Below are 12454 nucleotides of genomic sequence, written 5' to 3'. Positions count from 1 at the left end.
AATTAACGTTGAAGTTGTTAATCTGTTGGTTCTTCCAATTTCTAAAGCAAATAACTTAAACGTATAGTGAGGTGTGTTTTGTCAATGATAACTAAACGTTCAGGTCGGCTTGGCAATATTTAACCATTTTATGCTAACAGAGACAGTCTTGTGTTACATAGCTAACGCCGGGAAAGAATTCAGTAAATATTTAAAAATCCACTGCATCTAGAAAATATGTGCCAAGGCCGAAAAACGTAAAAAATTTAATTTCAATAATCTTCAAAGTCACAAATGAAGTTGATATGGGAAGTAGATAGAATGGTAGTAGATTTTATTCTTCTAGTGTATTTCACTTGATGCAAGTAAGGGAACCTAATTTACCGCCAGCATCTACAGAGCCAAAGAATTCATGTGTGTTGCTGTTTGTGTTCTTTGAAGATGAGGCATATCCACTGTTAAAGCATTTTTACAGTCGATGGGTTTTAGATCCAGGAAAGTATATTTCGACTAATGTTTTTGCAGACCATGACGATTAACTGAATGTGATTTAAGAATAATGAGCGCTTAGTGGAGCATATTTCGGAAGCCAATACAACCTTCGCCTCTGACCAATAATGTAAAATGAAAATGTTCTCCACAATACTGTCGCTACCTAAAAGGATCCCTGAGTAGCGATGAGCAACATACGATAGAAATCTCGCGTTCTGTACAAGACAGGACAAACCTTTAACAGTGTTGCAGCTGTCCAAATGAGAATGGTTTTGAAAACTTTATTTCAGATAATAAAACACTATTTTCACGTGTTTGTCAGCTATACTATTTCAACTTTATTATTGCCTATCGTTTCAAGACAATGAAATAAACATGAAATTAAGGAAAGTGTTCTGTACTTGTAGTTTGCAATACTGCTGCCACTAATCAGATAACCTGTCCAAATTGATACAGTTGCGTTGATACTTGTTTCGCTGGTTCCGTAAAGGATGGTACGTACAAACAACTGCTGTTAAGACTTCTACTGGTACCATCTCCTAATCACCACAATAACTGAAACACAAGAGCCAGCAGTAGTAGTTACTCTGCTACCCACAGTAACAGGCGGATGCTGCGGCGTTGCCCGTACGCTACTGGAGTCACTTCAAACGTGTGCCCCCGCTCTCAGAAACAAAACACACTTGTTTGATCCGCTCAGTGCCATTCTGTGCCGTTCTGCACAGCTCTACTATACCTGCAGCGCCACTCTAATCAAACGCAACGGCGCTACTCTGCGGCCCGTACTTCACTGGTCTTATCAGTGCTGCTCTACTATAACTGCAAACGTACGTCAATGATCGAGGATATCGTTCCAGCTCTACGCCATGTGCAGACTTCCAAAGCAGGCACTACACCCTTTCTAAGGGGATAGCAAAATAATTATCTGTGGGGATTAACCAGTTTGAGATATGGCAGTGAAAGATGTATCTGAAACTCAAAAACCGTTCCATAAGTGATGATTTCTCAGAGAGCAATAAGAGAGGTGCGTACTGGAAATATTTTGGGACAGAGGAGAAGAGAGAACAGGAGCTGTGAAAAGATTAGAGCAGAAGCCATAGCTACTAATAGAGTGGAAATGCAATGAAGTTGGGGGAGGAGGGGCGTCAAGCAGATACGCGAATTTATGGCAGATGGACCAGTGACACAAATTTTGGAATTGTGGTGATGCTGCATGCATAGTTATAGGGAACTTACAATAACCTGAAACTGATAACCTAGTAAATTATTATGTGTGCTGAAGATCGTGAAAAACTAAATGGTTGGACGAAAGCAGCAGTTCATGGATTCCAAGAGGTAGGAAATGATCATGTCGACGACTTAAACAGAGAATAATACATACAAAAGCATGGATGAGACCTATATCTCATAGTGACTAACAAACTCTTTCAAGAACATTTGTCGACATCAGAAGGGAAATGTGTTCAGTTCATACGTTCACATACACTAATCCAAATTAGTAACTAGTGGTGTCACTCACATATGTATGAGGACAATTAGTATTGCCTCTCACTACCAAACTGTTACTAAAGGTATCACGAAAAATAGAAACACGCAGATATGCCTTGATGGTCAGACAACTCCCCAATGACTATGTTTCTGTAATACACAAATAGGTGTTATAAAGTAACAAATCATCTTCTCTCCCGCTCCAACCGTTAAACATGGTAGATGTTCTTATGTGTTGATATAATAGGGAACAGTGTTCCACAGTCGTCAAGTTTTTCATCGCGAGTAGAAATGGTCAGAAGTTAGCAATAGGCCTATAACTTACGGCTGTAAACATCTCAGTTATTTGGCAGCTTCTGTCCATGCAGCAACACAGCAGATCACGGCATTTTGTTTGTGGTTAGATTTATGAACTAAGTAGAAACAATTTATTTTGATTTATCCGTGTGCTTTGTAACTTAAAAAGGACGCAAAGTCTCCCAGATTGACGATTTCTAAGTAACGCTCGAAGTTTACTTGCGATTTCAGTGCGAGATATTTTTAACAGTTTCCACAAGGAAACTCTGTCTCGACAGCTAGCAGAAAATCCTAAGATATTCTAGTCGTATGTTAAGTACACCAGAGGCAAGACACAATAAATACCTTCACAATGCGACAGCAACAGTAATGTTAGCCATGAGAAAGCCTCTAAAGCGGAGTTACTATACATATTTCCGAAGTCACTTCTTCGAAGAAGACGAAGTAATTATTCTAGAATTTGGATTTGAATTTCTCCTACTTAATTACCCACCTGGCCACATAAATCGCAGATACTTTTTGGTCTCGTCTGATGACCTTCTCTACAGCTGTCTGTCTTTGACATCTTGTCCCTTTGCTCCAGTTATTGGAAGGTCTTTGGCTACTGGGTCTATCCAGATCTTAGTACATCGCGTTTCTTCTCTGACGCATCTCTCTTCCTCCTCCCTTCGATAGACGTGCACTACCCATACAGTCTCCGTGTCTTGGCTTCCGCAAAAATATCTGGTTAATTACGATCTCCATGGTCTTCTTCAACATTCTTCTCCCTCACAAGCTGACCCAAATAACTTCGCAGAATTTTATTATAAGAAACATTTATCTTTCTGACTGCTGAGTTATCTACCCTTCATGTAGTAAAAAGGTCTATTTTCAGTTTAAAATATTGTTATTTTGGTTACCCTTGAAAAAATTTTGAATGACCATTTTCTGAGTGAATATGACGCTCAGGATTCCGCTTTGATCCTCGCTTCTATTTCTTGCAGCTCATCATTTCTGTTGTTTGCTTCCGCCCTCAGTTACTTAAACTAATCTACTTTTCCAAACATTTGGTTTTCAGTCTGCTGAGTTTTCCTCCTTTTTGTTTCGTATTTCTTTCTACTCTCTCGAGTTTTGCTTCCTCGTCATTTTACCTCTAACCCAACTACCTTTCCTTTTTTGAACAGTTTTCTTGTGAGTATTTCCAGGTCAAACAGATTTTAACGAAGAGTGCTACATTATCAGCACAGGTCAGTACACTCATGTTCATTTGTATGCTAATTGTCTCTTTTACTTATTTTGCTGCGTCTAGTGCTTCCTGTATTATAATGTTGCTTAAGAGGAGTTATATAGCATTTCATGACTGGCTGCTGTTCTTATGTCAAAAGCCTTGCTAAATTCTCCATCAATTTTCACAATCCCCTTCATGCCTTCCATTGTAGCTTTTACAAGTACTATAATCATCTTTGGTATTCCGAAATTCAGCATTTTCTCCAACACCTTTACTCTGTATTATACGCTGCCGTAGGCTGTCAACAAACAATATTGCCACTGTTTTGATATGTTCCAAATGTTTTGATATGGCGTCTGTCACTGCATATATCTGGGCAGTAGTGGATCTCTTCACAAATATTGCTTGTTTCTCATCTATGACCTCTTTTAAATATGGTTCCAGTGTTTTCTGGAGAATCTTTGAGAATACATTGTTGTCTGTGTTATTTGATTAGATGCCTCTTTCGATTCCTGCGATCTTGTATATCGCTCTATTTATGAATTAGTAGTATTGTCACTTCAGCCCACCAATCTACCGTTCTTTCACCGTTTCATATGTTGATGACAAGAAATTTGGGATGATTATCCCCATGATACTTTGTTTTGACACAAATAGTGTTCCCTTCAGGGACATTTTCAGCATTAGAAGTAGCCATAGACCATTCGTGACAATGATTACTGGAGAAAGTTTCTCGCGAAAGGAGTCTGAATCAGATGTTCAGAGTAGACGGAGGCGATTCACGATAGTGGCGCTAAGTAATTGCTGCCCAAAACGTATGCGATCGTTTGCATCACGGAGCTTTAAGTAGACAACGAAGCACCTCACGGTAGCATTCTTTTGTGATCGTATGGACTTGCGGTAAAACCACCGAAAGAGACTCGAAGAAACTCCATCTTGGCTTTTGAGTCGTATGCATAAACCAACTTCTCATCGCACGTGTTCACGGTGTTCAGAATGGTGAAGTTATTGTTTGCACTGTCTAGCATGTTTTGTGCAATTTCCAGAGGACGTCGCATCTGCGCAGTTATCAGCAGATTCATTGCGATGTTCTTGGACAGTGTCCATGTAAATACAATGTCGACCAAAATTGTATCGATCCAGAGCGTACTCCTACCTCGTTCGCAGTTTCTGGTACCGTTGTACGACGAACTTCTCTAATAAAATTCCTCACTTGCTCAAAGACATTTCGGCTCGAAGATCTGCCTGACCGCGATTCGCTGTGCGCTGATGTGCGACCACTTTTTATGTGGTTCTAACAATCTTTTATGCGTTAGTAGCTCATGTCATCGTCCCCGAATGCTTGTTGAATCTTTCGAATGGTCTTCACTCTGGTATTGCCTAGTTTATTTAGAAAGAACTGATGCAATATCGCTGCTCAATCCATTCCATCATTTACAGTTTACTGGAATTCGGCGAGCTATCACTACAAGTCTTCGCTCATGTACATCTACATGAATATCCTGCAATTCACACTTAAGTGCCTGGCAGAGGGTTTATCGAACCACCTTGATGATTGAAATTACGTGAAAAGATCTCGCCGTAAACTAAATGCTTTGTTTTAATGACAGCCAATGCCACTCCCGCCGCACACCCGTGATACTGTCGTCCCTATTTTGTTAATATACAACGTCGTCCGTCGATCCGAACTGATCGGATCCCATACCGGGCAGCAGTACTCCAGAAGAGGACATACAAGCGTAGTGTGGGCAGTCTTTAGTAGACCCGTTGCAAGTTCTACGTGTTCTACCAATAAGACACAGTGCTTGGTTTGCCTTCAACGCAACATTATCTGTGTGATTATTCGAGAAAAAACATAGTGACATTCAAACGCACCTCCATCCCCACAGTCATCCCTAATCAGTCAATATTTCTAGTATTTTGTTCGTGGCCGTCTTTCCTACCACTGAACAAAGATTTCCGACAACACAAATTATTTCGCACATTCGACCTGTTTTGATCTTTTTGATTGGGTTATTAAGTTACCATTATCAATTTAAACATTCCCATGGGAATAATGAAGGAAACCGACCTTTGTAAACGTTACTCTTAAACTAAGTACGTTAGTTATACGACCCAAACGTGACCCTTACAAGCACAGTAGTTTCGCAGTGAGATGGCCTGACGAATATAACATGTATTTGTTCGTTTTTGTTTGTTAAAATTCACGAAATTGTTACGAAATAATTATACAAACGTACAAATTGTAAGTGCTCGACTATGCCGGTGGCGTGTTAAGGCAGTCAATGAAGACTAAAAGACGTCGAACGTAGTAAATAATTATAGCAAATCAATTTTTGTGTAGTGGTAGACGTGAATGCCATGAATAACATGCTAGAAATCCTGACAAGTGAAGGATGCATGTGAAATTGAGGGTGCGTTTGAAGGTCACTTTAGCATATTTACTATGAATAACTCGAAAGGTACAGCCTCTAGTGAAGAAGCGCTTACGAATTAAGTCTAAGATTCAAGATTGCTGCAAAGTAAATGCCATATTTTAGTTATGTATCACTTTATACTCTTCCTTTAATTTCGCTCTTGGTAGCAAAATTACTGCCAGGAAGCTTCTTTTACAACTCTCAAAAGTATTTAGTAGAATTATTTCAGTAATGATTCAATTATTCGAGAGTTAAATGTACCAGAAAAATACGAAATTTCATACACATCTCTTTTGACTTTTTCTTTCTCCCTTTCTTCAATTCTTTTTCTTTTTTAGGAAGTTGCCCTTCCATTCAACATTATTAGAGTGACTAATAGCGGGGCAAATGTAGAATCCAAATCGGGAGGGACTTACCAGTATCGGCATTCGCCTTAGAACCAAGCAGAACCTAAAAAAACTTAATCCCAACTGTAGGATTCGAACCATTTTAAATTACTTCTGGGATAAAGTTCTTCGTTAAGGAATTGTCCCATCCATAAATCGAAAACTTATGTTTGTGAATAGTATTATTAATGTGTGAGTACGTGCTTCTGAACGAAGTTAAGATTTGCATGAATTTTTTTTTATTTTCAAACCTTTCACTCCACTTCTGACAGAGGTGGTGGGCTCTCAGAGAGCATAGCCCTTTTCAGACAATATTTGTAGTTTGCGCTGTTGTAACACCATTTATTTAACCCAATTGGCTGCTTATTTAACACCACTACCTTTCTTAAAAAATCAAACCCATATGCTCTTTCCGGTGTTACTGAGTGGTAAGCTATTTATAGTACCCGATGATTATAAATTGTCAAAGTTATTATAATTTTAAATATAGATTTATATGTTTCAATATAAACATGTTTTACAGTATTACATTCCAAAAATCTCAACAATGATGTAAGCTCTGGCCCTCTACGAATTGTTACACAATACAGTTTTCCTTTATGTATAAACGGTCAATCATGGGAAAAATTAGAACAGAGTTTTACTTATAATTCCACAGTTTAGGCAGTGCTGTCAAATGTAGTTTTTACAAACATGTCTGTTATAATTTGAACACTTCATTGGTGTTTTGTTGCCACATCTTGATGGGCAGAATTTGCATTGGTATGTTTCCAGTTTTGGTTGCCAGTACTGGAGTTTGGTGTTGATGGACCTCTTGTTTGTATTCTTGTCACAACGGGCGCTGACTACTCATTTCGTGGAAGCATTTTTCTAGTTTAGAGGTGAGGAGTAATTAGGAGTCTTCCGAATTCATCGAGAAATATTTATCTTTCGTAAACAATATTTTTTTCCTTCCTGGATTTATTTCTCTCCACAGCACAAAAACATTGTAGGTAGAAGTAAGAATATTACTTGAGAAGATGATGGCTAGCGGTTACTTTTCCTCTTGCATGTGTAGGTTCGAATAATCTAATCCAATGTGTCAATAGCTTCCTTACTTGCATTGTAGAGCAATATCATTTTTGCGTTCTTCTCTTCTCTGTTGCTTATTTCCTCACTGTCCGCCCTCGGTAGCTGAGTGGTCAGCGTGACAGACTGTCAATCCTAAGGACCCGGGTTCGATTCCTGGCTGGGTCGGAGATTTTCTCTGCTCAGGGACTGGGTGTTGTGTTGTCCTAATCATCATCATTTCATCCCCATCAACGCGCAGGTCGCCGAAGTGGCGTCAAATCGAAAGACCTGCACCAGGTGAACGGTCTACCCGACGGGAGGCCCTAGCCACACGACATTTCATTTCCTCACTGTTGTGCCTTCTGCTCATCAGGACAATCTGTTTATTCTTCCTTGGAACGTAATATATGAATGTTTTATCCTTAGCAAAGAAGATGTTTGAAGGGTCAACACCTTCTTTGCTTGCTATTCTATTAGGCAGTTCATGCTTATTTCTCCTCACCGTCCTCATCATTGTAAAATCTCTTTTGGGAGGTCTTTGGTCTAACGCATATGATGTGAAGAAACTCTCACATGTGACATTTTGTCCTTTTAGCTCGCATGTCACATTCTTGATGACCTTCATACCTTGAGTTTTCTCAGGTGCTTGTCCAGGTATTTTCCTGTGCAGATATGTGTGTCCAAAACGTAGTAAGTTGCCGTAACAAACACTATCCATATTTTTACCCCATGTTTTGACGGTTTGCTCAGTATATGTTGTCTCAATGGAGGACGTCTTCGGAGAGCCACCAGTTGTTCCTCCACAGCTACAATTGTGCCAGGGTTATATAGTTTTGAAAGTATTTCCACCCACTCATCCCAAAATATTTACACCCACTCTTCCCACAGAATTGTTATAGGTACCTGTTTGTCACTAACTCTTCCAGTGCTTTGATCAGATTGTCATAAAAAAGTATAACACAAGAGACCCACAGAACCGTTTGAGCGACATTAGCGGAGGAGAGACGGTTCTACCTGCGTCTGGTTCTCACAGACTGACTGTTGATTCTCCCTATGATTTACATATCATGTACGTATCAGCCAGTAATAACGGGCCAAAGTGGGTTTCAAGTGTAGCTCTATCCACAATGTTAGTCATTTCTACCACTATACTCTGAAAATTATCGTTCATCGTAACTTGAAAAGATGATTTTATACCACTTACTCTGCGATAGCGCAACTTGCGGACCAGGAGTAACTTTTATAATGTTGTCACTAAACGGTCTTCCAGTTTGCGAAGAAGGTTCCAAGTTCCCTGTGACTTTTTTATGTCTTTGGACTGAATGAGGTGAACAGCTTGGACATTGCCATCACTGGTGTGAGTTTCTTACTCAGAAATATTCACCTCGCTCTCAGTTGCATTTACTAATGCTTCCAGAAACTCATGGGAAAGAACTCATTTTGTCGTGATAACTACACACGAACTACTACGATAGACACATGAAATACGTCTACACACCTCAGCTGATAAACTGCTGCTGTTAGCCGTAAAGTGCTACAATAATTTGAACGTGATCAGTGACTTGTTTCGTTAAGTTACCTTCGTACATTTCAACAATCATGAATCAGATACTTACTTTGACACAGAAAACCGTTGTGCCTATACTTCATACACGTATAAACAAAATTTGACTATGATATTTGTACATTCTGTGAATTTGTAAGCCAAAAATTCTGCTCACAATAGGAATGCAAGCTTAACAAACATATGGATCAATAGTTGAAGGACAGATGTTCGTTACGTGTGAAACATTTTCATCAGTTTTCGTTCCTTAGAAATCACAGCAACTACCTTACACCTAAACAAACAGTTTTTGACTCTCGTTAGCCCAGCAGGAAATGGATACCAGATTTTCACCTTATACAATTCTTATCACGAAGTATGATTGCAAATTCTGCCGGCGAGAGAGTTTTGTAATGCTCAGTACTTTTCTTAAGGAATGCTGAATACTTTTCGTAGATCCGTATCAACATACACGTAACCGTTTGTTAAAGCGCTTCAGACAAGTTACGGAACGAAGTTGGTAGTGGTGCTGAATTCAATATAAAATTCGTATATCTCACGTGGCGTCTTATCTGTAGTGATGATTGCTCTTTGATGCCATCACGCTTTACGTCTTGAGATCGCTGAGTCAGAGCGCGATGGCGGCTGGTGTCTTGTCAATCGGAATATTGGAAAATTAGTTACCAAAATTCAAATGAAATTTTCTCTGCTGCACCAGCAGACTATCTCGTGTCTGAATAAACACTGTAACTATGTTGAAAACGTTTCCAACAGGCTGTGGGATTGGATTATCCCTGGTTGAAATAGTGCATGCACAGATTACGCACTTACAACAGTGACGACTGCGTAACTAAGCGTTGAAGTTGGAAGTCATTTTCTTTATTGATGTTCGACTTCAACAGTGCTATCTCCGAGCATTACCAAGATCTAGTTAACTTTCGAAGACAAATCTCACTGCACTGTACAATTTATCAATGACTCTCCACATATAGAAACAACCGAAAGACGGTCTCTCTTCTGTCAGACATCTTATGGAATTTCGGTACGTTGTCTGAAGAATTCGTGGTGCGTTTGCGTTCTCCTGATAGCATACTTCAGGTGTTACGTACCTTAGTATAATATTAGCTTCCGTCTCTCGAAATCTTCTACTTTGGATTTTCAAAATAAATCTTCTGCATTTTGTAATGGTACTTGAATTACGCAACCATTATGGCACCTAACCTCAACCTCTCGATACCAGCAATATTCTACTGTGTTTCTGTAAAATAGTTAACATATTTCTGTGACAACATTCAGATTTTATTTCATTCATGTAGAGGTACTTCGATACATAGATGTGTATATATTGCAATGACATAATTCTTATGTGTATTCTTTGTTTTGTCACTATGATCGTTGACGTACTTGTAACTCTGATTTTTGGGTGCGTAAGCGGTTATTAGAGAGTCAAACTTTGGTCGTCATGTTAAAAAGACGCAATTTGTACCCAGTTTATGAAATGTGAACCTTAAGAGTGAGGAAGATTTTTTCAAGTATGTTTTATATTGTGAAGTGATGTTTTGGAACGAGTTACGTGATATTGCAACAAAAGTAATAAGAAAAAAGGAAGTGTAACTTAAATTCGGAGTGCTGATTATTTTTTAACATCACCATTGTCCTAACTTGCAAAAGTTTCATCTTCAAGAATGGTTTATGAAACACATCTATAAAACTTTTGAATATCGCAGAATAACACATAGACCTCTTTGCATATGAGCTTGGAATCATCACTACCTAGATTTTCGACGATTGAGCCATGAGTTCACAACGAGACCAGCGTGGGAAACACGAAAAGATGAATGCCTAGTTTATCCATTATTTCAAGAAATGACTTTATTAACTATGCTCTAATGACGCGTGCCTCATAATATAACTTTGTTGTTGCCCGAAAATGCAATATTTAGCAGCGTGAGCAACACTACAATCATAATTAATTTTTGACCTTTGTTGTGGTAGGGTTGTTAGAATTTAAATTATTAATAATTCTATTCTTTTCTTCAAACTTCTTCAGTTCCTATGAAATTCTCTTGTACGTCGAGTTTTGGAATTACTTCTCTACTGCTCTTCACAAAATTTCGGGTGGGTTTTTGCTACAGTTATGTTCCAGAATGTTCCGAGTTCTTCTCGTCTCTTTATGTAATTAGTACATTCCATGCATTTCCCCGTGTTCTTGTTAAGCTCCGTCACTTTCCACAGCTAGTAAAGCTATTCTGCTTTCCTCAAAATAATAGATTTTTTTCCTCTGGTTAGCTCTACACTTGAGCCTGTCGGTTCACGCACTTCCGAGTTCCGACCAAGAACGACAAGTTCTTCACGTCCGTACTTAATAACTTTTACGTAGATAAAATTTTTCCTCCCACACCAAACTTCATAACACACAAAGGTTACATATAATTTCATTGACGGAAGAATATTACCAACTCATACAACATTTTTCATTCATTTTCATTTACATAAAAATATGAAATAAATAAGGTAAATTTAAAACACCAGCTGGACACACATTTAAATACCTTCTGCCAAGGTAGGAAATTGGTAAAGACACTTGTGCGATCATAGAAGAGGCTACAAAATAGGCTGGTTATGGAGCCGGTTCACATCATTTTGTATAGACGATCAGTGTTAACGACAGGGAACAAATTTGTAAACTATCTTTTCTTTAAGACTGCAGGTTTTTTTAAAAAAAGTTGATCCAGAGAAAAGAAAGGGTTGTGCAGGAGAAATGAGTTTAGGCTAAACTGAAAACTGATTTTGCTATCTGTCAAATATTTTACGTTGTTGGGCAAGTAATAAATATTTTTTTTTTTTGTTATACAATGCACACCCCTCCTTGCCACTGCCAGCTTTAATAAGGAGTAATAAAGGTATTTTTTACTCTATTGTTGTAGAGATGCATATCATTATTTTAATAATTTTAATGGTCATTCTACAATTACTTTCACTATCGAATATGATAATGGTGCAGTGAAAATGGGCATGACGACTATGGGTGAACCCTAAATGTTATTCTCAAGATCGCTTTTGTGCGATTTACACATTCGTTCTATTTTATAAGCAACTCCAGAAACTACTCAGCCAGACAAAAAATGTCTCTGAGCACCATGGGACTTAACTTCTGAGGTCATCAGTCCCCTAGAACTTAGAACTACTTAAACCTAACTAGCCTAAGGACATCACACACATCCATGCTCGAAGCACGGTTCGAACCTGCGACCGTAGCGGTCGCGCGGTTCCAGACTCTAGCGCCTGGAACCGGTCGGCCACTCCTGCCGACTGAGCCAGACATTTTTGAGTGAAAATAACGCAAGTATGGCAGAAGGTTGATTTGATTCTTTCCAAGACCAGCAATTACAAGAAGAGCAAAAGTAGGTAAACTTAATACTTTCAGCAGTTCAGTAACATGCTTCCTCCACTTCAAGTTTTCATCAACATGTAAATCCAAACATTGGAGCAAACTAACCCCTTCATTAACTCCTGCTCATGTGCTACATCGGTTGATACCATTCTGACTGAATATAGTGCTTATTCTCAAAATTTTGCGCGAGTCAGTTTCCTG

This window comes from Schistocerca americana, chromosome 6, assembly GCF_021461395.2.
Source record: "Schistocerca americana isolate TAMUIC-IGC-003095 chromosome 6, iqSchAmer2.1, whole genome shotgun sequence".
In the NCBI taxonomy this organism is placed as follows: domain Eukaryota; kingdom Metazoa; phylum Arthropoda; class Insecta; order Orthoptera; family Acrididae; genus Schistocerca; species Schistocerca americana.
Note: the sequence above shows the minus strand (reverse complement) of the source record.